Genomic DNA, 25,564 nt, shown 5'->3' on the forward strand with positions numbered 1-25,564 from the left:
TTGTCATACAAATGAATACACACACTGAATAGCCCTTTCTTATGTGTGTTAGATAGCTGGGATCAGTACCATTTAGCAAGTCATTCAGCAGAACTACTGCACCAGGAAGAAAGAGCACTCCAGCACTGGTAACAAAGGTGTAGCTCAAGCAGTAAGACCAGAAAGGTTGAAAAGAGTGACTTTGTGCTACCACCAGCATATTCCACAGTCAGCTATCCTCAGTGTTGGGATTTGAAGACCTCTCACATCCTCACTGCGTCTCAGGATTTTCATGCAGACACTAGGTCAATACTTTTTGCATGAATATCTGTGGAAGCCGGTGAAATCATCCATTGCTACAGGTAAATTATTAGACCAGGTAATCTAGTGGTCTGCAACCCAAGATAGCAATTTTTGTACCGTGGAACTGATGAACATATACAATCAAATTCAACAGTTAGCAAATGCTGCAACATTGAGTACTTCCAAAGGTGCCATAGACAAACATTTTCATCTTCATGAAACACATGCAGAATACTTATAACACACTGTGACAACAAGCCTTGAAAGATTAATTTTTCAGGTTGCAAAGGCACTGTGTGATCAATCTAAAACCACAGGGGAGTAATACACATTCTTCTGAGGAAGAAAACGTTTCTCATAGATGGGATAACATGGAGAAACTTGTTGGGAAGGAATTTAGATGATGCTAAAAGATACTATTCAGAGATATTTTCTTATTTTTTATTGCTGATATGTTGATATTCTCTGTGATGAGGTTATTTAAATCCCTGCAACAACAGAAGCAGTCTTTTTGAAAGAAACTCCTTCCTTTTGTGAAAGTTTATACAATGGCCAGGAGGAAACTTCGAAGTCTATGAAAGCTCTGCATCTTGAAATTGGTATTGTCTCAGTTACCCTAATAAAATAGCTTGAATCATAGATTATTATTTTGATTTTAGTTTAGAATATGATTTTGATTTTAAAATGGAGTTATATCAGTTTTGAGAATATAAAGTATGTTAAGGCACTTAGGAATATGGTGTGTGCCTTGATCACTATAAGAATTGTTATGGACTCTGAATTAAAACAGTGGGTACTGGTTATGAACTTTGAGTCAAAACAATAGGTACCAGAAGATACTGGATTTGGTTGGGAAGATCAGCCAAAGATGAAATGAGCATGCGCAAGGATGGAGTTCAATCAGCGGACACAGTGAGGAAGATTATCGACAACCTCATGAGGGCCCCTGTCCAACAAAACCATGTAATGTTAGAGACATTTGCATATGATAATGACTTCCAGGAAATATCATGAATATGCTAATAATTACCCTCCCCTCTTTGTATTCAAATCAATCAGTAAAGTTGACCAATGATTTCTTTAGAATAGGAATATAGGTAAGGTGAGGTAACTGAAAGCCAGTCATTATAGAGGTCAATTTAAGAAGTGAGCATTCTGTGCAATTAATTGATCTTATGTAACCATGACTTTGGTGAAAAAGTGTATAAATATGTTGTGCTTTGTACCTGTTGTTGAACAGGTCTTCGGTGGAGTTATCCCCCCATGCTCCCCAGAGTTGGAATAAAGAAGTGCCTGCTTATCTGCTTGGTGTAGATAAGTTCTATTCACGATTGCGACCACTAACAGTATCACATAAACTGCTAGTAGGCTGCATGCTCTAAGATGTAAGAGTCTGGTGTAGTATATTCCACCGACCCATTTCACCACTGGTTTTACAGCTCCTGACTTGGAATTCTGATATAAAGGGTCCCATCTGAATAAAAAAAATAAAATAAAAAAAACCCACCCTGAGACCTAAGCTTTGAAGAGTCTTAAAACCCCTTCTCTTTAGGGAGGAAAAGTGAACGAAGAAAAAAACCACCTCCCTGCCCCCAATTCCCCAAAACCCCAAAGTCATCAACTTTACAAGCCTTTTCTCTGATGTTGGCGTAGATTGATTCATAAATGGATTTGTTTAAGAAAGCAGGCAGATGTTGTAGGTGTTGAGATTCTCTGTTATCAGTAGAGATAGAATAGCTTGCCATTGATATTATCTGAGCAAGACCATCATACTGTCACTACTGTCTCTGCAAAGGCTTCGGATCATCATTCCCACAATAGATTTATGTTTCTTCTAAAGCTGGGACCTCGTTTCTTATTGAAGTCTTGGTGTCCTAATCATCCACTGCCATTGCATCAAATGTCATGTATTTTAAAACTCTCAGTTATCCTCCTCTCTCTTTTTACTGTTTTTTTTTTTTTTTTTTTCCTGCATTCTAAAAGCTATATCATTTCTGAATGACATTAAGATTGACATCTGGCAACCCTCTCGAGTGAATAGCCTGTCATACTGAAAATGTACAATGTCATCACCTCACACAGAGGAGAACAACATGCTAAAATAGGACAGAACCATTTCCTTCCTTAGCTCACTGCTTACACCTTTTTCACTGAGTAATGAGCCTACAAGGTCAACAACAGGGAAGTTCTTGAGCATTTCCCAGTAATAGGAATATAAAGAAGGAATAATCTTTAAGTTACTATAATGGGACACATTTTTTTTTTTTTTTTTTTAAGCCAGGATGTTATAACCATTTAATTAAGATAATAATGGGGCACTTACAAAAGAACAGAGCTTGCTTGGTATACATCATCTTGGAAAATTCCCTCTCTTACCCTCAAACTAACAGGTCATATTGGATGTCATTAATTCAGCTAAGTAGCTCTAGGGCACTCTTGAACTTCAACCAAGAGTGCAAGGGAGCAGACGCAGGCTGCCAGCTAGTAACTCTGGGGAAGGAAGAAAGAAGAGGGGAGGAAAAAAAAAATATAGAAAGGAAGAGGAGGGGAGAGGGGGGGAGGGGGGGGAGGTGAGAGGGGAGGGGAGGGGAGGTGAGAGGAGGACAAATGGCTTCAGTTACAGACAATGATTTTGATCTAACTGAAGATGGACTGCCCACATGTGTTAAGAGTTAAGGACAGTTAGGAAAGGGAAATGCTTTTAAAAATCAGTTATGCTGGAGAAATGCCTGTGGATTCCTTACCAATCAAATTTATTTTGTCAGGCTGCGAGTCTGCAAAGAAGTCTCAGAGGCTGAAGGGTATGCTTTCTGGAGTGTAACTCTATCCTCTTGCAAAGAAAAGATTTAACAACAGCAAGCAAAATGATATCATTCATCCTCAAACTTGGCAACTTCAAGCAAGAGTCTGCAAAGACCAAGTCTATCCTCCATTGCCCCAGCAGTAATCCTAGAAACCCTTGAAATGTTAGTTTCTGTTAGCGCTGGAAACCAATGGTTGCCAAGTCATTCTCAAATAGCCTGGCTTTCAAAAATCCTAACAATTACATACTTCTGTGGCTTTGAAGACTGTGAGTGAAGAGCTAACCAAGTGATGAGTTGAGAAAAACGTGATTACTTCTTTCCCAAGACAACTGTTTTCCAGTCATGATTGTGCTGAATTCAACAAAACAGTGAATACAGGTGGGTGTGCAAAGTGGGAGGTATTAAAGAATATATACCAGTCACTAAACTTTTTTTAATGAAGGATGAGTGTGTTAATGAAATCATGAACAGATCTCTCCACCTGAGCTAAAAAAAATAAATAGTGTCCACCACTTCATGGTGGTAGGTGGTAGCAAAATCCAACCTAGGAGGTAACAAAGAACATTTTCACATTTCTATAAAAAACTCTCCTTGCAGAGCAGTTGAAGAGGGCTAGAGGTTCATTTCTGGCCTGGTTTTAAGATCAGCTATGATTCTTCACCATCATTAATTTGTGCACATATTTAGTCTTTTCTGACATCAACTTTACAAAGGGAAAGATTTAATCTACTAGAACAACAGATCACCTCAAACAAGACTTATCCAGGTTCCTAAAGCCAAAGCAGTCTCACAAGTAATATATGCCAGTTATGCTAACAGGTTTCCCAGTGTTTCATTGAATCAGCATGGATTGTTCAAACAGGACTGAATTTATAATGAGGCCACTAAAATAAAAATTCCCTTCAAAATAAATACATAGAGAAATTAAACTCCCTGGGGAGAAATAAAATTGTTTATTACCATGACTGTTAACAAAGAGTAGCCACCTGTACACTTAACTGAAGCTGATCTCTAGCTGCAGCAAGTCTGTCTCATAACTGCTTCCTGGATTCACAGAATAGTACTGATTGGGAAAAACAAAACAAAAACAAATGCAGTCTGTGGAAACTCTAATAACACCTGAAATCTGTCATTACATAATTTATTTTCCTTCTCCTCAATGCAAAGGAGTTTTGCCTCATGTTTATTTTAAATGCATGCTGATGTGTCCCAGTTGTATGTTCTCTTCTGAATTGTTATATTTGAACCATGAGAATGGAAATTCTACATGCATGGTCATTCCCTAGATCTTTGCAGGATCAGACCCTTAGACAAATGGTGTGTTAAAGTTTAGAGAAGAGGGAAAACAAAAGACAATGAGAATTTGAGTCTTTTGAAAATGAAATGGGATTGAGACTGAGATAAGCAGTAACAGGAGCCTATGCACATTAGTTATATTGCCACCCCTGAATCCACTTTTGCTCATTTTGAAATTACAGTCCCTATATTTCCGACAACAAGGGATACCAGATCGAGTATCCCTTGCAGATCAAAAATTATTCCAGATTTTAGCTGGTCTCTTTAAAGCCTCTTATAACAGAGAAAACTGAAGTGTCTCTGAATTATCCTTGCCCCTTGAATCCATCACATAGACAAGATGAATCTACTGTCTTCTTCAGAGAATATAACAATGCCATGGTCCCTCACACAGTCCTACAGGCCACTAATGGCAAATATCACTGAATAAATTTCCTCCACCTTTCAACTCCATTAATTCTAGATAAATATAGTCCTTTCTGCTGCAGTGACCACTGTGGTCCACAGATGGGATTTGACTTGGTATGGGCATATCAAAGTTATGTGTGTGCTTACTGCTATTGTAATATCAACAGCTCTGTAACTCCTACCTTTTTTTCCCTATCAGTGAACCTCAGAGCTGAATATGTTCCTGTATGAAAGGAAGAGGCTAGGGAAGCTCACAGGAAGAAAAACTGAGAAAGGTCATCTTACAGACCAACATGTTCATTCTCAGACTCTGATAGTGTTTTCTTATTACATAAATTCAATCTGTGTCTTGTACATATCAAGAAACACAACCTCATTGTTTATAACTTCTTTCAAGTTGAACAAAATCAAGCCAGTGCATTCACTTTGTACATCTTTGGCGATGTGCTTATGCTTTGGGGCCATGAAGGGATGGTAGCTACTTTGTCATCAAACACCCCCATGCTCCTTTTCATAAGGCATGGCCAGACCAAAATAACAAGAAAAACAGGCATATTCCAACACCACCCAGCATCAGGTGTCCCAAACTCAGATCTTTCTAAGCGGAACTAATGAATGGCAGGCTGACAGACAGTAACAAGAATAATAAACTCATGGATAAAATGGGATTATGCTAATTCAAATCAATTTTAGTACAGGAGACTTCAACAATATCCTGAAAAGTTGTCAGTCTAAACACAGAAATATCATTGCAATCTCTTCTGCTTTTTTTTTCCCCCCTTCTCTGTGTTACTGATGTTTTTTGACATTCCTACTTTATTATTTGTAAAAATGTTTGAATGATATGACTGAGCCAGATTGAGCTAAAGTCGCCACAGTCCAGTCAACTCTTATTAGCTTTGTGAAATAGAGGTCTTTTGTTTTCTGTTGTATTTTTTTTTCCCAAAGCAATAGGTCCTTGAGTTACGTGATTAAATACATTAACCTTGTCTTCTTTAAAAAAAAAATTAAAATCCACCAAAGTGTTTTGAGCTTGCTTGACCTGTAAAAAAAAAAAAAAACAAGCTTGAAAAGAAACAGTATCAGCAGAAGGCTCATCCACTTTATACTAGGCAGAGACAAATTAAAAGAGATTTTGAATTCATTGTCACATTTTGAAACTCATGATCTTTAAGCCACTTCATGATAGAAGCTCCTCCATCATCTGGAAAGTTTGTGATTTGCAATACCAAAGTGTTACAGCTGCAGTCCCAGAACTAATCCATATCCCTGCCCCTTTTAGGTGACTTGTGACCAAAAGGTTGCCAGTAACAAATGCAATATGCATTGGGGACCAGGTAGTGGATGAAACTGTTCCTGTGGAGGGGAACTCCTCTTTCATCCACAGTTCAGTCACTGTACATCAGCTAGTTTTTTTACAGCCTCATTGTGTGTATAAGGTTAAATACAAGCTCTGAAAGGTGAAAAACTCCCTGGGATCAGTTCTAGTGCTAACCTGTATCAAATACAGACCCAGCTGAATCAATTAGGTGCAACTGCTGTTTGGGATTTTCTGAGATGACTGTTTCCAGGCCATTTTCTCTTTGTCTTTTGTCACAGCTGTTGTATACAAACTATTTAACTAGATCTAGTGTTTTAGTTTTCAAATTACTTATTGATATACAAGGAAGGGGATATAAAGGCAGAAAATTTAAAGCTAAAAATAACTCTTCCACTCAAAGTGACACAGATTCTTTTTTACTGGATAATAGAGAAGAGATATGCTGCGATGTTCTTTTGAATGAGACTTGAGAAAAGTATTGTGGTGAATTTCTACCTGAGAATGCTAAAACTCAAGGCATTTCAGCAAACTTGGGTGCTTGGTTTTCAGAAAAGGCCTCTTCTCTTGCTTCCAAGCCTCTTAAACTAGACTAAGAACACGCAGGTCAAAGCAAGCTCTTCTTGACTTTTAAATTTTTGTGTTTGTCATAAGAGGTGCTGTGTTGCTGTGCTTCCCCCCACCCCACCCCCAGGAAAAACATTGCTTTCTGTGAAAACTGCAACTTTTCAGCTTCCCTCCAAAACTATATATCACATCAGCAAATTTAGAGATGCAATAACTGAAATATGTAAGAACAAAAAACTAGCAGCAACACTAACAAAAAGACTTTTCAGGAGAAATCAGTACAGACATTCTATTGCCATATGCAACCAGCCCTATGTCCAACATGGTCAGGCCCCATCATGTTTAACATTGATGAAATAGGTTCAAATCCTAGACAACCTTTACCAAACTGTTGTTTCATTTGTTCATTCAGTCCCATTTCTCAGCACAAATAATTAAACATCCAAGAACTGTCCCATAGACATTTGCGGTACAATGGTAATACCCTTCAAGACAACTTTTTCACATTCAGTGATCAGAATAATACTCTCAGGTCTATAACCCTGCTTTACACAGGTAGGATAGCCAGTGCATAAAAAAAACTTGTTATGGTGGAAGGTGGTAGATGCAACGACTGCTTTTTATCCAGTAATAAGAGCCATTTATGCAAATAGCAGCTGGGGAATAAAAGATCCTACTAACTCATCAAATAATTGAATAAGCTCTTGCTCTCAGGCTCAAAAAGCCTGTGTTCGGTAGAAAAACCTACAGACAAAGAGGAGATCATCACTCTAGGTGTGAATAGTTGGTTATGTGGGTAGACTGAAATATGTAGGTCAGGTAACGTAGCAACAGGTTGGATGACAGAGAAAGAACTGTGAAAAAGAACATTACAGGAAGAAGGGAAGATGCTTTATCTGGCACAGAGCTCACTAAAGTCACACAGGTGGGAAAGTCTGCACAAGGAAATTGCCTACCATTGTTTTCCCACATGTGCTCTACTCAGGTTAATAAACAAAAGGAATATCTAAAGGCTATTTGACTGATATCATCAATGCTTCCACTTAAGAGATATAGTTCTTCAATTCCTAAATGTTGATCAATTTATAACAAGGGAAATCAACTCTTTTTTAAAAAAAATAATTATATAGAAATAAAAAGCAGAATCATTCATCATTCCTGCTATAATCTTATAAAGCCTCTGGGGGTCAGTTCATATAATAAAAAAGAACATAGTTTTTTAATACTTTTAAAATTTTTTATTCTACTATAACCCACTATTGAAAAAGGTGCCTTAAGACCAGAACACTCAAAGAAAATATTATGTATTTCCATTTCTGTCCCCCAAGTAAAGGGACTTGAAATTAATTTATATAAAGTTTTACTAAAGAAAATAGTTATTAAATAATTATCTACAAGATACTTTTTTGGATCACTAGTAAATTTCAACCAGGTCTATATAATAAAGTCATTGATAATTAATTAGCAATAAATGTACCCTATATTTTATAAGAAAGTACAATTGGAATGTGAATAAGGTGACTCATGAATGTTTGTTACAAAATCCTTCGTGCCATGGGAGATGAGCTGGAAGATTAAAGCTGGGACAGTCAATCTTCTGATTTACTGTCACCCATTTTGATTAAATGTGTCTTGAAAACCAGTAAGGAGATGTCTACTCTCACACAGATACTTCCTTAAACCTAGCTGCATGAAACAGGTCTTTGAGGTCTGGTGTTGCCCCTCTGAAAGAAAAGGAACTGTGTGGAAAAAACAAAAAACAAACAAACAAAAAGAAAACAAACAAACAAACAAAAAAAACAACCAAACCAAAACAAAAAAAAAAAAACAAAACCAAAAATGAACAAAAACCCCAAACAACCAGACCTGGAAGATCCTATATGTTTAAGAAGAGGCTTACAACTAATTTCCCCCAAGACCACCTGAATTTCTGCTTGTTTCTATTTCCTTTCCTGGGCTCCATGGCTTCACATTTCAGTGGATCAACAGATCCACTAAGCAGCCATACAGAGGCGGGAGTAGAGCAGGACAGTGGTGCAGTCAGGGTGTGTGTGCATGGGGCTACACACTCACCAGGGCAGAGCCCTGCGCGTGCTCCTTCCTGCTCACATGCCTCCAGATGTGCCAGCAACATGCAGTGTGCTGAGGTAGCACCCTGGAGACACCTCGGAGGCTGCAGAAAGAGTCTCTCATCTTAATGCTTCCTTAAGTCTTTAGTCTTCCGTTCTTTGATTCCAAAGGTGACTTTGGCCTTATCCATGAAGACAAGAAGGAAGGATCATCCTTTCACGCTTCTTTGATCATTCCTTTGCAGCTCATGGGAAAGTGTGGCTCCATAAGGCATCAGTCTCAGATGGGGTTTTCCCAGCAGCTGGATAGTTCATGCAAAACCAGGAGGAGCATTTCTACAGTTTTCACAATATTGCAAGCAGAGCACCAGGGAATGCTCACCCTGTTTCTCACTGCTCTCATATTTTGTCTAACGTGAAAGGGAGGACAAAACATTAATTTTATCCTCTTGCACCAGAAGGAGGTAACAGCCCAGAGAGCAGAGGTTCAAATTCTGCTAAATTACATTGTCTCTGGAGAAGAATCTGCTTCATCGTCTAATACCACATGAAGGGGATTTTCCTATTCAATTATTAGATATTCCAGCCTCTTGTAAACACTAGGTGCTGCTCAGCACAGCAAACAAGCTCAAGTAGCATGGTGAAGGACATCACCTACAAGGCCCTTCAGACATGCAAAACACAAATCTTGGAAGACTGCTTAAAGAAGCTAATTTGAAGATAATGTTTACAAAGATAAAATTAACTCTTATCATGCAAATAGATTTACAACTTCCAGACTGAGTGAACTGTCAGCAAAGCTTACTCTTGAGGGAAGCAAGTGGCAACACTGTACTTCAATGTGTATTCGCCACTTTATAGAAAAATGTTGCTTTAATGATCACAGGAAATGCCTGTACTGTTAACTGTTGAGGAGTCACTAATCTCTATGTTTCATTTGGAGGATTTCCATTGTAATGCCTGCCTAAACTTGGATTATCATTGCTGTTAAACTCTCAGAGAGCAAACAACAGGGAAGTGAAATTCTGATTAGCATATATTACGTTTTTCTCTCTGAGTAATATTAATAAACAAGAAACTTCAGAGCTACTTTCATCCAAAATCCTGTGGCATCACGATCCTGAAGACTAGGTGGGCTTAAAAAACAACATAGAGTTTCTCTTTGTTAGACTGTCCTGATATTGGTGTGCAAGTGTTGAAGATAGATAGGTCTCAACGAGGTAGGTAAATCTCATAATTTTACCTTGCCCAACACCATGGTACTTTCCTATCACAGTTCTGCTGAGTTTGTTAATGAACTGCTTGCACTTTGAAATAATCTCTTTGGTCCCAGGAAGAGAGAAAGGAAACACTCTGGGCAAAGATTCTCTAGATCATTTTTAGTGGCTCTGGGAGAACATTATTTTAATGAAAATAATTTAGAACATTTAAAAGAAAAAAAAATTCACTTAGTGACTTAGCAGAAATTTGGCTTGTCTACCTGCTGAACAACATCTGCCAGACATCACATAGGATTAAATTAATTTTACTGTTTAACCATTGCTAACTTCCTCCAGCACCCTGAGAACTAGCAGCAAGAGGAGAAAGGTGTAGAGGGGAAAGGACTGGTTTATCTCATAAAGCAACTCTCAGTATAAGCATGCTCAGAAAACAAAAATCTATTGTACTGAGTAGCATATCCTGACCTCTTTTAAAGATTCAGGCATACAGCTATTGAAAGGTCTGTCTGAATTCTGAATGTATAATCCCTGCAGCACAAGTACTCTTAAACACATCTTTGATTAGCTGAAAATGCAATTATTTTTATAATAATACTTTGCAGACAGCTTGTAAGAATATCAATGACTTTTTTTTTTTTCTCCCTCCCCTCCCAGTTTTAAAATCAGTTTCTGTTAGAGGAGCAGAAGATTTACTGGAGAAATAAGTGCTTCACTTGCATTTAAACCATGTAAAAGACAGATTGGCTGTGTTTTTAGACACTTACATCAAAGTAATTACAGCACTATATAAAGTATTGGATTCATTAAGAGGCTCTAAAACAATTTTTATATACTATTAAGTAAAAGGAAAAAAAAAAAAAAAAGAATGCGAAACTACAAATTAAACCTTATGACTTGCCTTCTTTGTCAAGCAAACTCCTCCCAGCTTTTGTCTAAGGAACAAAGATCCCTGTTAAAGGGCAACATGAGTGGCATGATAGAAGAATAGACAAAAAGTTGGACTGGGACTCAGGAGGTTTCTATGCAGTGTCCTTCTTGCCAGAGGTTTCCTATGTACAGTGGGGCAGTTAGTCTACATATATATGCAATTAATCTTGTATCAACACAACAAAGGTAGGCATTTCTTTCTACCCGGCCCCTTCAAACTGCAGCCTCTTTGGGGAGGTCAGGGTCTCATTCCAGTAATATATTTAGTGCTTACAGCAGCAGGATATTGGCTTTGCTTCGCTACCAAGATGACAAGACTCTGCTATTTGAAGATACAAACAGCATGAGAAAAGGTACTTCAGAGGGTTCAAAATAGTCACAGCATAAAGCAGAAGTTAGTATAAAAGATGATTATCAAAGTAAATATTCAGGTAATTAAATCTGTAATAAAGAACACTGTGTGAAGAGTTTCTCAGGTGTTCATATGTGACAGCATACTTTGAACTAGATGGGGTAACATAGCTGGAAATGTTGTGGAAGCAACTACAGCTGTGGGGTTGATGTTTTCTAATGCCTGAATGAATACATCTGTCTGAGGTGGTTACAAGAACCACAGGCTTATTCAGAAAATTCAGGCACAATTTCTAAAGTTAAAAACAGTTTTCTGTGAACAAAATTGATGCAAAAGAAGTAGCCTCTGTCTTCCCTTGCTTATAACCTTCAACCTGTGGCTTGACAATTGGAAAAGTAAAAGAAACTTCCAGGAACCAGCATGTCTTGAATACTTTATTTTGTCTACTTTACACATTAATTTCCCAAGTGTTTTCTGATTCTTATTTGGTTAACACATTAGGATATCTAATTCTTATTTGCTACACAAATCGTTCATTTGCAATCAAATTTCCATCAGTATTTGCTATCTTATTATCATGGTTAACATCACTTTGCACTTTGGTATTAACTAGAGAGACATTCTAAAAAACAACTCAGTATTGTAAGTTGAGAATACTGTGACTGTGTTTTTCTAACAAAGAAAATTGCTGTAATGTCGCTGGGTCATTCCAGTTATCGAATCCCAGCATCCCAAAGGTTTATCAAGCAACCATCTCAGTTTCACTGCTTACATTTCTGTGAAGCTAATTAAACCTCAGTAGGACAAAGCCGAAACTGCATCAACTGGACTAAAAGTCATCTTCACCTCAAGCTCAAAGCCACATCCATCCCACAGAGAATGGCGTGGATCTAACTGGAGTCCACCCATGTTTCTGGGATGCCAGAAGGAAAACAGCCCCTGGATGTGTTTAGTTTTGCTCCTGCCTATGAATGTGTAAATTGATCTGTTAGACAGTCAAAAAAAGTGAAAATCCTCAGTGATGTAGAAAGATGAGAAAGGCTGATTAGGCCACAAGAAAGACAGCTCTTCTGATACTTTTGACTGTGACCAAAAGTGAGATGCAAGATCCCTGGGTAAAGCTTTTATGGCATGTCTGTCAATTTATCAGAATTCCCATCTGCATCAGCAGACTTGGACACATGGAGATCTCAGACAGTGGTGGAGACCTCTGTACCACCCATCTCTGCAGACTACCTTGCACTGCCCGCAGGCACAGCTGAATAGGACCTTCACAAACCAGAACCATGTATCTTAATATTGGCTCATTGTGATCATCTAAAACCCTTTATGACCTTTCTTTTCCCTGTCATCTCTTCACGACAGACTACCTCATGTCAGCTGCTCTACAATTCAGGAGAGTATACGTGCTGTAGCACCACAAGAATGTAAGTGTGTTTCTTTCCAGCGGTCAACTTTTATGTAAGTAGTACTCAGTGTAATTCACATCAGGGCAGTCCTTCTCCGAGGCCTGAAGATTCAAGTTTACATGTATGAATCTCAGCTGATACTATTAAGACTTTTCTGTCTTGTCTCTGAGATCAATCCTGTGAGAAGCAGAACTTCTACTCCCAGCTTATGAAAGAAGTTTAAGAGTTGTCTCTTATTAACAGTACAACCTGAAATAATTCCTGAAGCAATATTATAGCTGTACTCTTTACTCATTACTGTCTTTTTTACCCCACTGTAAGGCAGTTTCACTTTTCTCAATACTCACAGAACCTCAGATTTTGCTTTTTTGTACATTTACCTGAACATTCCCAGATAATTTTACTGTTGGTTAGATTTATTACTGTTATGGCATCTGAGTAACTTATTCCTTTTCATGCTACTTCTGTGATGTGTGAAGTTTTCACCTCCCCTCCTCTTTCTATATGCCCAACTACAAACTAAGGAGACTATGTTGTAGCTGGAGGAACGCAATGGAGAATCGGTTGGGTAAGAATGAAAAGCTCAGTTATAGGAGGAGACAGCAAAGCTATTGAACCACAGATGAGTTTGTGTAACGCCCATTTTCAAAAGTCTCTGACAAAAATTAGTTTGAGATCTCTGTGAAGACAGAGTTACTAATTCTGGATTTACTAAGAATATGGTCTGTCTGACTTAAAGTCGTCTAAAGAATCAGTGTCACCAATACCCAAAAGACAAGAAAGTTAAGAACCAACCTCATCAAACTTGGCTTTTAATTTTATCCCTGGGCTTATGTTAGATAATTCAAAATTATACAGATGGGATTCCTACCCAAAGAAATGTGTTTTTGAGTCCTGAAAAAATGGCTGTTGAAGAAAATATTTGAGAAGGGTGTGATTCTACATACATTGAACGGGATTTTTCCTGCAGCTATTAAATTTACAGCCAAGAGTTACTGAGAATATGGCAGTCAGTGGAAAGATTTACAGTAAATTATCTGTATTTCAAATTAGGGACTTCTAGATACTTAATAGTAATTGTAGAACTGTTATCTCTTGATAAAATGCACATTAATCTTGCTCTTTCCCACTTTAAGAAGGATCGTTCCCTGGTTATTATTCAGCTTTGTGTTCCAGCAATTTTCAATCCTATCTTCTCTTCTACTCTTAATTTCTGCTGACACCAGAAGAGAGGTTGCCTGTCAGCTGGGTGTTGCTCTCTGCTATCTTTTTCTGGCATTAGGATAGTTCCCATAACCTGGGACTGCCAAGTGTTTTTGGAGCCTGCCATATTCCCAGGCTTTCACAGTGTCCGAAGTGGTTGAAAGGGGACTAAGAAATCCAGAGTCTGACTCTGACCTTCTCCAGGGGTAACATGATTTTCCTCCATGCCAACCAACCCTGAAAGGCTCCCCTGGTGATCTGTCTAGCACTTGTCCGGGGAGCCTGGGGGTGGACAGAGGAACAAGAGCCACAGTGGAGCTGGAGACAGATGGAGAAGGGCCCTTCTTTTCTTGAATATTAGTTTTCCTTCTCTGCTCAAAAAGTGGGTGTTGTGCATGCTAATATCCCTATATACTTACTAATTAGTGTCCTATTCACCTTAAACTACAGAGCTCACAGCTGCCCACTGCAGCTTGTGTTATCTTGAGTACAAGTCTGATGAACTCTGGAGACATTTTCATCTGTTAAATATAGAAAATCTGAACAGCTTCCCAGACCAGGCAGTGCAGCACAGAATCATATGCTTGTCAAGGCCATGTCTGCACTCCTGATTTCAAACTAATAGAGCTGCAAAGTTAGTGAAATTGCGCAACACTGGCTGGCTCAGTCCCAGGCTAATTTCCCAGACAAACATCCATGTGACAGAAATTAGCTGCTATATTGGGCTCTAACTACTACTTTCACCGGTTTGAAGACCAAGAGTGTGCCATAAACACTATGCCAAAAGTCTGACAATTAGACTTTGGTACAGTTAATGTCTTCATTTCCGTACTTATGATGCTTCTACTGTAAATACTTCAGATGGCAGTGGATTTCTTCAGCACTAAGAGGAATTAAGGAACAAGCCAAATACTTCCAGGGATATTAAATGCAATGGAATTACTACTGGCCATTTACACCAGATTTTAGAAGATCAAGCTGAATATACATTTTCCAGGTATTTACTCAGTATCTAACTTGTATCTAACCATTATATCATGTAATCACAGAATAGTGGGTTGGAAGGGACCTGAAGGATCATCTGGTCCAACCTGTATTGGCAAAAGCATGGTCTAGACAAGATGACCCAGCACCCAGTTAATAATATGTTTGTTAACATGCAATTACACAGTTGCACTGAGGAATTGGTAGAGCCACCCTGTACTCTGACTTTCCAGAAGAAAATAAAGGGGAAGCCACGAACAGATTCTGTGCTAATGTACTACTGAAAATATTATGAGATTAAACACATACTTTGCAATTACAAATAGTGGTAAATGATCAGCATATTTAGTCAAAGCACTGTTTTGACTTCAGCTGCTTTAAAGAAAAAAAATATCTACTTATTATAGGAAAGATTTGTATGAGGATAATTAACTATCCTGATCGTTAACCTTAATGCATAACCCTATTTAGAAGGCAACAGGCAAAGGAACAAGATTTTTGATAGCTTGCTTCTTCTGTATCCTCCTTTGTATCTATCTGTTGCTTTGACTTAACTTTCAGGCTTCTGGCTTCAGCAAAGTAGGCTAGCCTCTCTCTGAAATGAGAATGCTTTGCTTTTCCCCATGAAGGGGGATTTGGATTATTTTGCATACCATCCATTCAGAAATATTACTATGTGCTAATTAGCTCATGTTATGAACAGTTGTTTTGGAGGCTTAAGAGTGTGGGGGAAAGTTTTCTTCAAGAAAAGATTAACTGCTAAATTTATATTAATATCTAAACTATAAATATCAATCAGAGGTTGGTGTGTAATTAGCTGAATTAGAAGAGATGGCACAGGGCAAGGGGAAAATATGTTTCCACAGTGTTTTTTTTTTTTCCTTCCTGGGTAGTTAGAGGGGGAAGTGCCCACTAAAAGATTTTGTTGAATTATTAAAAGTGAAAAAAGTACAGATTCATAGTAATATGGATTAATGGAGAAATCAGAATCAATATTTTATTATGGTTGCTAATGAAATATTTACCAGACTAATTTTCTTACATACTCTAGTGTAATTAAAAAAATACAACCCTTACATTAACACCTAGGTTAACATGCCTTTTCTTATATTCATGTTTATATGAAAGTCAACTAAGCAAATTCATCTGCAATGAGAAGATTCTCATCTATGGCTTATGTTCAAGCCTTTTGTTGCCATGGTACCTTATTTCCACTTTTGGCTAATTTTAGAGAGCATTCTGAGGGGATTGATCCAATGTCCATTGAAATTAATACATAGCAGAGACACTGGAAAGTATGAAAATCAATGCAAAGACTTTCATTAACTTCACAGTATTTTGGCCTGAACTCATGACTCTTTAATGACAACTATGAAGAATTGGAGTCAGTAACAGATTCTTAAATACAAAGTTGACCATCTTAATATGAAAAAAAATAAAACAACCCAAAATGATAAAGGCTGGTGAAAATAGGATGTTAGAAAACACCAGACTAGAAGCAGTATGTTGAGAGATGCAAGTGAATTCCCAGGCTCAACAATTTGTGAGGCAGCACTCATCTGCACTGACAATTACCAACAAGGGGAAGGGGGAAGGTAAGAATATCTGATGCAATAGAAAGTGTCTTCTGTCCTGATCAGGTAGTTTAAGAAGCAAAAATGACACACAAACCTTTTTATCACACTGTACTCACACATGTATTTTCTGTGGATCACATATTTTAAACAGTTACAAAAATATTTTCAAGATATTAGCTAAACAAAAATAATTCAAGAACATGCATGTTCTTCTGCTTGTATAAACGGTTCCCATGAGTGAAATAAAACTAGGCTCAGAGGGAGTAAAAATACCCACAACTAATCAACTGGAGACATCTCCAGATATGATTTAGGATCTTTTCTTCCTATAGAAAAAAACATCAAAACACCAGAGGATCTTCCAGAGTTCAAGGAACTGTTTGTCACTAAGCTAAAACTACAAATTCCTCTTTTTTAAAGGGGCATAAAGTTTGATCTTCTGCTTCTACAAGACCACTGTCTCAGCCTTCACAACTCATACAAGTACATGGCAAGATTCAAGTAGGAGTGATTGGGTAATAAGAGTGAAAACTGAAAACATTTCTCTAACAAGTTTTTGGTTTCAAAACTCAACCTAAAAGGGTCTAATGCATCTGTTAGAAACTGCAGTAGAGTGAATCAACCTCAGAGGGGAAAGCAAAAGTGAAATCCCCAAAAAAAAAAAAAAAAAAAAAGAAAACTGCAGAAAAAGTGCAATTTCACCAATTATCTCTGTCTCCAAGAGCTGTGCTTGTGACATGGAAGTTATTTAAGATACCCACCTGCAGCCATTTGCATGTAGGTACATCAGTCATGGAAGCAGTATCCAACCTGTGACTCAGAATGTCATGATCCCTATTGCTTATTTGAACTCCCACAGTGATATTTCATGGATACAGGCCTGCACCATTCAGGACTACCATTTTGATCTCTTTCTTTCATTCAAGATTTCAGTCACATACATATCTCAAACCCGCTCTACACAGTACCAGGAACCATAAAAAGTATAGAGTAATTATGTTAGAGCTCCTCTTTCAGAAAACAATATCACTAGAGGAAAATGTCTCCTACACTACATGCCCAAACACATGATTAATATGTTTGCCTCACAAGAATTTAAGAGCCCTTAGGTATAGGGAAACACCTATCTACAAAGCTGATGATATATTCTAGTGCAGGCAACACTCAGTCTACTAATGTTTTGAACTCATTAGAAAACACAGACTCCCCTAGCATCAAAGTACCTCCTCTCTGCTTCTTCCCTTTCCAACCCTGTTTATCTCCCCCTATTGCCAACAAGAGTTTAGAAGCATATTTGGAAAGAGTACTCTTCATACTGTCATTAAATATTTTCTTTGACAAATTGTTCTTATTCTGGCTTTGCAAACATGCAGGCTGCAAGTGTGATCTCTATATAATTTTGCCATTCATTTAACCAACAAAGGCAAAAGAAGAGCTTCAATTAAAGAAGGCAGGAAGCAGTACTTTGCACACCACATTGTCCCTACTCCTTTTCCCTGCTAATTGCTCATTGGCACTGTTGTGAGTCTTCTCCTTCACAGTTTACACAAAATTCATAAGAAATAAAAAAAATCTTTCTGCCTTAGTTTCACATTACTTTCATTGAGTTTTCTTGTTATTCCCCTCTTGTTATCTTATCCTGAGATCAATAAACTTACCAGTGTTGTGTACCAAATGGACATAACAATACGCTACATTTAGCTTCCATAATGTAAATACTACTTTTATCATAGATTAAAAATCTCTCTCTCTCAAAGATGCACAACCTACCCACATGACATGCTTACTGAAAACATTTCTATATACCAGAGCCAGTCGTTCTGAATGTAACTATGGCTCTTCTCTGATGCAAGTTACTTCCTGCAATATGCCACAGGTAGAAGAGAAATTTGAGGAACATTAAAAAGCAGGTAGAAATTAAAGTGAAGCAGACCTGATTTTCCTGCTCGTGACTGAAAAAACATCAACATCTACCACAGAAATATCTGGTGCAAAATTCACTTCTCAGAATTTATGTTACTGTAAATCTTTTACAAACTAATGAAGCTAAGGGACACTCCCAACACAGCACCAACATCCTTTGACAGGAATTGTTCATAAAGCAAACTGTAAGAGCAGAAATTGGTAAGATCCCCAAACTCCGCCCCCCACCAACACCCCGAGACAGCAATAACAGAAGAGATGCACATACCTTTCCAGATGTGATCACTCCTCAGAAAGGCACCTTCAGGACTGCCCAGCAATGTCCCTGCTCCATACCCTTCAGCACTAAAGGAAGTAGAAGATGAAGCCCCAGGTTTATTTAGGCTGCCAAATTTGTAGGGCTTACTTGTAAAATCCTGGGATCTCACAACAATGAGGGGCTGTCTAGGTTATGAAATGCTACACTCAGTCTACTCACGGTGGACAGGTAGTCAGATACAAGAAAATTTGTATTCAAAGTCTGATTTGCCCACTCCCCCTGTCCTTGGGTCATGCCAACCTGCCTCAGCCAAGACCTGCTCACCTCCCAGCCACCTTCAAGCAAAAAAAATGTGATGAGTTCCTGGCATTTCCCCCCATCAAACCTGGGGCCACACTTACAAAATTGGCATCTGCAGAGACAGCAAAATTGGGGTCTTTTGGACACCCTCAAGATTACCCGTGTAATGAGATGTTAAGTGAGAGCAGAAACCTGCTTAAAGGCTAGCAACAAATTTGTTATAACCACAGAAGCTCTGGCTTTGCTAAGGAGCAACAAGCGCCACCTGTGATAAAAGTACAGCTGGAAGCAACAAAGCATCAACCCAATTTTTGGAAGCTCTTTTGTTTTAAAGCTTTTCCATAACAGTGGAAATGGTGATATATATAAGTCTTCAACTTATATATATCACCATTTTAAATGTAAGCTATATATTTTAATCAAAAGAGTGAAAATTAAATCAAGATTTTATGACAAAGCTTTTGAGATATGAGAACTAGAGATTATTAAATCAAATCTGATGTCTGGGCTCAGGCCAGACATTTGTTATTTTTTCAAAAAGCTAAAATCAGAGAAGACATCAATTTTCATTATTTCTAGCATACATATATTTTTAATACAAATAAAAAAGGAATACATAACTTTTTGCAATTATCACTAAGCTGCATAAAAGCCATTAGTAGCTCCCTGTGTTTAGCTGTAGAGGAAATTAAGAGAGTTCTGTGTATTAAGACATACTCTCCAAAGCTATATTTGAGTTTGATGTTTTTGTGGCTTCACTTCTTTTTTCCACTAGGTGGCAATCTGGAAATATTTCTAAATTCTGGATTCCCTTCCATTGCCTTTTAAAAAGCCAACAAATTAGCAATTTCCCTCAAACCTTCTATTGTTTACAGCCTACTGAAAAAGGCAAGTGAATTACACAGAGCAGTACAGAAAATTAGCATTGTTAAATGTGTCACATATATCACTAATAAAGTTTCATTATTTATACTGTCAACTTGAAAAGCTCTTATTTCCTAATCAATCAACTCACAACTAAATAAACAGTCATACAGGCTTACAACATGAAAGCACAGTATTCCTAAATCAGATCTTCCTGAGATTAAGTGTATACTGGTTGATATTAGGAGGAGAGGAATAACAAAGAATGCTCTCCAATTTACTCACTTTCTCCCTACCTCTCTACGTTGACTGAAGAAAAAATACAGGTATGTATTTTAGGATAGATGCTCTTTCCTGCTTGTTTTGGTTTGTTTTGTTTTTAAATCAGTAAATGCTACACTTAACCCCAAAGGTGATCCTAAAACACAAGTTAGGATAGTCACATTAAATTAATTTGCAAAAGCTGGAGATGCATTTAAAATTAAGCCATCTCTATTTGGGGATTTGGGATGAAGAAGAGAATAAGAGATTCAGACCATCACTTGAAGAGCTTTGTACCATCAAATCCAGATGTAGTCTCACAGACACCCCTTCTGATGTTCACTAAAGCTGGAGATCAGTTCTAGTAAACAGATGTCCTTGTCAGAGAAAATAAATAAACAAAAAAACCCATTAAATATGGTACTATCTGGTATTTGGAAATGAACTGCAAACAGTTCTCTTTTGTTTGCTGGGTTGCTGCAGGGATGGGCTGATGTGGCACTGGATCCAGGAGTGGAGACATACTGATAAATAAAGGGAAAGTAACACGTCTCCTTGGCTGTGAAGGACCCAGGAATCAGGGCATTTGGTATGTGCCAGAGGACCAGCTGCTGCTCCTTCTGCTCAGTCAAAAGTCAACCTGTCCTATGTAGCTTTGTTTGAATTTTGACTTATAAGAGATATGAAACAAGACATGCCTAGAAGAAAATGCAAAATGCCACAACCTCTTATCTTCCTGGTTTTCCCTCCTGATCCCAGAATATTTTGCAGATTTTTTTTTAAAAATTCAGGTTATATGTTTGCCTCCAGAAGAGGCAAACCACAGCCGCAGCTGCCAGCTAGGAACTGTTCTGCTCTTACTTCTTCCTGCTCATTTGTGACAACGTTAGGTGACTATCAGAAAGTTTGTAAATCAAAGGCTTAGCACAGAAGTCTGTAAATAGCAGTAGAGGTTGGCTGGATGACACAGGCAGGGTTTGTGTGCTCACAAAAGGAAGATGTCCTGCAGAAGTAGCCACAATCTCTGTTACTGAGATTTGGGCATCCTCTATGAATTTACCTTCTGACACACTGAGCCACAGAAACTCTCCTTGAACGTGGAGGAATCCTGGGACACTGAACTGGCTTCTTACTTGGAAAGCAGGATCAAAATTTCGCAATCAATAAAGTCAAATTTAGCTCAAAATTCAAATGCATTTTGGAGACAGAAAGTGTAGGGTGGCCCTTGTTGATCCAAGTATGTTCAAAAGTGCATGAAAACAGACTTACAGTCTCCTGCAGATCAGGAATTAAGAGGCTTTACTCAAGAAAGGAGATGTGCTGGCTGGCTTACAGTCCTGAATGGAGTCACTGACAACATGAGGGGTCACACACATCACTCCACTTTGTTATGATAGAAAATCTTCACCTTCATGTAGACAGTGTTAACTCCTCACAGCACTGATAGTTTAGGTGGAATTTCTATGTTCCTAACAGAAACACAGGACCCAAGACCAAATGTAAGCATTCCAGTCCCTAGGGTATTTTTCACTACCCATATTGCTGACTGTTATTCAACACACTGTTCAAGTTCATTACCTCAGCTGTTTAAAAAATGTAATCTGGGTTAGATTTGCTGGTGAAGAGCTCTTCCTTGCCTCTACTTGTTCTTAGTGATGAACTTCATGGATCTACAGACAAAGATTGACTTTTCCCCCTTCCGAAAGCCTCTGCAGCCACAGGGATGGTGGGCAAGCGACTCTCAACACAGGCTCCACATTTGGCCATGCGCAAACATAGTCCTGAATGCCTTCAATATCAGAGGCAGATTTCATCAAGCAAGAGAAGCTTTGGTCACTTGAATCAGAGAAAGGCAGAGAATTTGGTTGGTTGTCTATACAGTGATATGGCTAAATCAATAACCTGTGGAATGAGAGATTTAGGGTGGATGAAGGGTGCATTATCTTATATACTTGTATTGAAAAGTGCTGGCAACACACTGCAGTTTTGAGCAAATAAATGAATTTACTAGGTGGTAGAGAGATACTGCTGATAAAACAGAAAAAAAATACTATACTCAGGAGGTGATTTCAGTCCGAGTACTAATATTTTATACAAGAGAATATTGAATTTAAGGAGAGGCTTATTCATTCATTTGGCTTTTTAGCTTTCCAAAGTGCTTTTATCGACTGATTTTGTTTGTGGCAGCTAATATTATTGTCACTGTAACAATATTTTTTCCTTATTTAGCTGTCCTGATGCCGTTTGCTATCTGAAGTCATTTACCTTTCATTTTTTAAAATAAAGTTGCTTTTTAAAAACTCAGAGATGATTCACATGGTTTGAGAGCCTGCATTTGCTTAGATAAAACTGAACTGTTAAAACTTCAAGAACTGTTGCATTAGCTGAGACCCAAGGTCCATGTCCATTTTCTGTGAATTTAACTGCAGCAACATTAATTGACAAGACATCTCCAGAAAGCAAATAGGAGATATGCCCTCTTCCTTACATGCCAACCTTCCCTCCAAACCTTACACTATTTTTTGTCTTCATGACAACATTCATCTGCTAGGAGAAAACATACATGTGAAATGAATTTCAGTTTGAGATCTGGTTTGATATGACTTCAATACAGCAAGTCTAGGCACTCTTAATCACCTAGTCACAGAGATGTCCATAGTGGACACACAGTAAAAGATACCACAGCAACACAACCTTTCTGCAAGTTAAATCCCATTTCTTTTAGCATTAAACTTCCTCTAAAGCTGCAGACAGCTTTCTGAGTCAGAGTCCTGCCATTCTAGCAGACTAGAGGAGCAAATACATTGTGAACTTGAACTAAATTTGCTGAGGGCAAGGTTGCTAAAACAGCCATCAGCTCTGAGGCTCCAACCTTTGGGTGAGAGGCGAGATGGAATTGCTTCTTCAGAACCCAGATGAATTCAGTGTGAAAATAAACCAAAAATTTCTCCCAGATCTATGAAAAAATCAGATTTCTGTCTCTGGATGAGCAGAATTCATGCTTTTCATCCTTCCTGGCAAAAGCCAAGCAGACCACCACCAGACCTGGGGAACTTCAGGCAAGATTCTGCTCATGGGCATGAATGTTTATTTCACTGAATGCACAGTGACTTACCACTTTCCAGTGGGGTGCTGTACTTGGACTTTCAGTGAGAACAGAGAAACAATCCATTTGATGACCTCGTTTGCCAACTTGATCATAAAGACTCAAGCAGGCTTCAGAGGTCCTTGGGGCAGCAAAAGTGGCAGCTACACCCCAGTTATTCAGTGTGACTCAGTTCTTGGAAAGACTGCATCCCAGATAGTCAAAGAGATGGAGAGGAGCAAAAATCAACAAGGGAGAAGCACTACTGCAATGTTTTACCACCTTAACACAGTTCATCAATTTTATGGTACAGAGAGTAGGCAGCATTTGCATGTCAAAATATAGGGCCCTAAGCCACCGTGTCCATGGCGTAAACTTTCTGAGCACTGGAATGACATTCTCCGCTGACATATATGGAGTCCAAGCCCCAGCTGTTATAGATGTACTTTCATACCATGTGTCATATTGATACATATTGATACCTTGATACTGCACAGGGTAATTGCCTTTAATTATTCACTTGCTTCCCACCTGCATCAGACCATACAGACTTAGGACCCATGACTTTGGAGAGCCTCTCTTCTTGCTGATTAAGAAAATGGATGTGCCACCCATTAACTCCGCTCTTCTCTGTCTATCTCAATGGCAACCCAAGGGTATCTGAGCATTTCCTATCATTCTTAAATTCTTTCAGGAGACTGTACAACTCTCCGTATTTGTGAGGCTTAGAAAATGTATTAAATTATCTTTTTTTGTTTGTTTGTTTAACATGAAAATATCTTGCTCCCTCTATATTGTTTCCCTAATGCTTTCAGAAACAACCTTCCCTCTGCTTAAAGCTATACCAGCTTTAGCTCTAACATCAATAAGACGTAAGGATATTCATGGAGAGCTGTTTGTGATGTTCATCAGTCCCTCTCCCCCAGTCCCATCTGTCATCTGCAAGAGAAATGGTTTAGCTTATTGCATATTCCCTAAGTGGCCAGATGTGACATGGGCACAATGTCATATAAATGTTTTGAGAATGGGAATGGACAAGACAGTCTCAGATTCACTACCAATCATTCCATGATGGCTTTAGCAGTGTTGATTGCCCAGGAGAAAAGACTACCTCTCTTTTTTCAAGCCAATTTGCATGCAGTGAAACAAGCTAGTGCTCATTGTCTGGACAATTGAAAAGCAGCTGTGATGCTGGTGGTGTCCCTCTTTGTGCTGGTTAGATTGTTCAAGATATTTTGGTGAAGGATATAACGGATAGAGACTGGTTGCTCTGGGATGGTATCATGGGAACCTGCTAACAGAATGACTGATCTGCCTGATGGAGCTGGGGTTGGCTGCTAATTCAGTGATGTAGTAGAACTAATGATAGATGCTGATGCAGTCTGATTTTTTAAAGTATTGTTTTTCCTGGTGATTAATGGTTCTGTCTACTAGTTAAAATTAACAGCCACCTTAGCAGGAAGTTTTAACCAAATTGGCAATTCTACACTGAGTTGCTCAACTCTGAGCACTGAAAAGATCAAAAGAAGAGGCAGAATTCTGAATGAAGTGGACATCAAAGAAGAACTAGGGATGAGCTTTCATTTAAATCACAATATTCCCAACACTCTGGGTGCTTAGTCCAAGGTCTGTTATTTCTAAGTGCTGTAAACCCAGCTGCAAAGTTTGAGCCTGGGATTTGGGCTGCCCCACATCTCCTGCATGTGTATCTATATAATTTTGGTTTGGACTTGTCTGAAACAGAGGGGGAAAATACTAGAAAATCTTATGGCAGGCAGATAAATACCTCAGCATGTGCTTAGGGGAAAGAAAAAGCTCTCTGATTATAGTGGTTATGGACTAAATTCACAATATCTTAACGTAATTTCTGCATTACCCCAAAATTTCTGGTCTTACCTTGGACATATTATTCATCCTGCTTAGATAAGTTGCTACAAGTTAAAAACAGAAACTTCCATTACTGCTTATATAACAAAAAATATTCAGATTTCCTCCTGACAAAAGTGTTTTAGAAACAATTCTGTTTATTTTTAAAGCAGCATTTAAAAAAAATGTAATGCCTTAATTTTACAATTTCAAAAACTTTTTTTCATGTTATATAAAACAACCTCTCTGTGTAAAATGTTTAGATGATTATACATGTTTATATTTCTGTGCATGTGCACATAAAATTGTCAAAACAAATCCAATATCTCCATTTTATCAAAATGAATCCTTTTCAGATTTTAATGGGTGAAAGTTTGATTTCACAAGACGCTTTCTCCTAAAATCTCTATTCACTCTAGATCAAAATATTTTAAAAGCACAAGTCTTCCTTTCTATCAGAAAATCCATTCCTCACTTTCCACTAGCAACAGCTGTATTTGCTAGGGAAACATATTATCTTGAAAACATGACCTTCTCTTGCCTCACTGAGGTGTGCAATGCCAACAAGAGTAACAGAGCCAGCGTATATG

This window comes from Tyto alba, unplaced genomic scaffold (assembly GCF_018691265.1).
Source record: "Tyto alba isolate M040663 unplaced genomic scaffold, T.alba_DEE_v4.0 Super-Scaffold_1, whole genome shotgun sequence".
Lineage (NCBI taxonomy): Eukaryota > Metazoa > Chordata > Aves > Strigiformes > Tytonidae > Tyto > Tyto alba.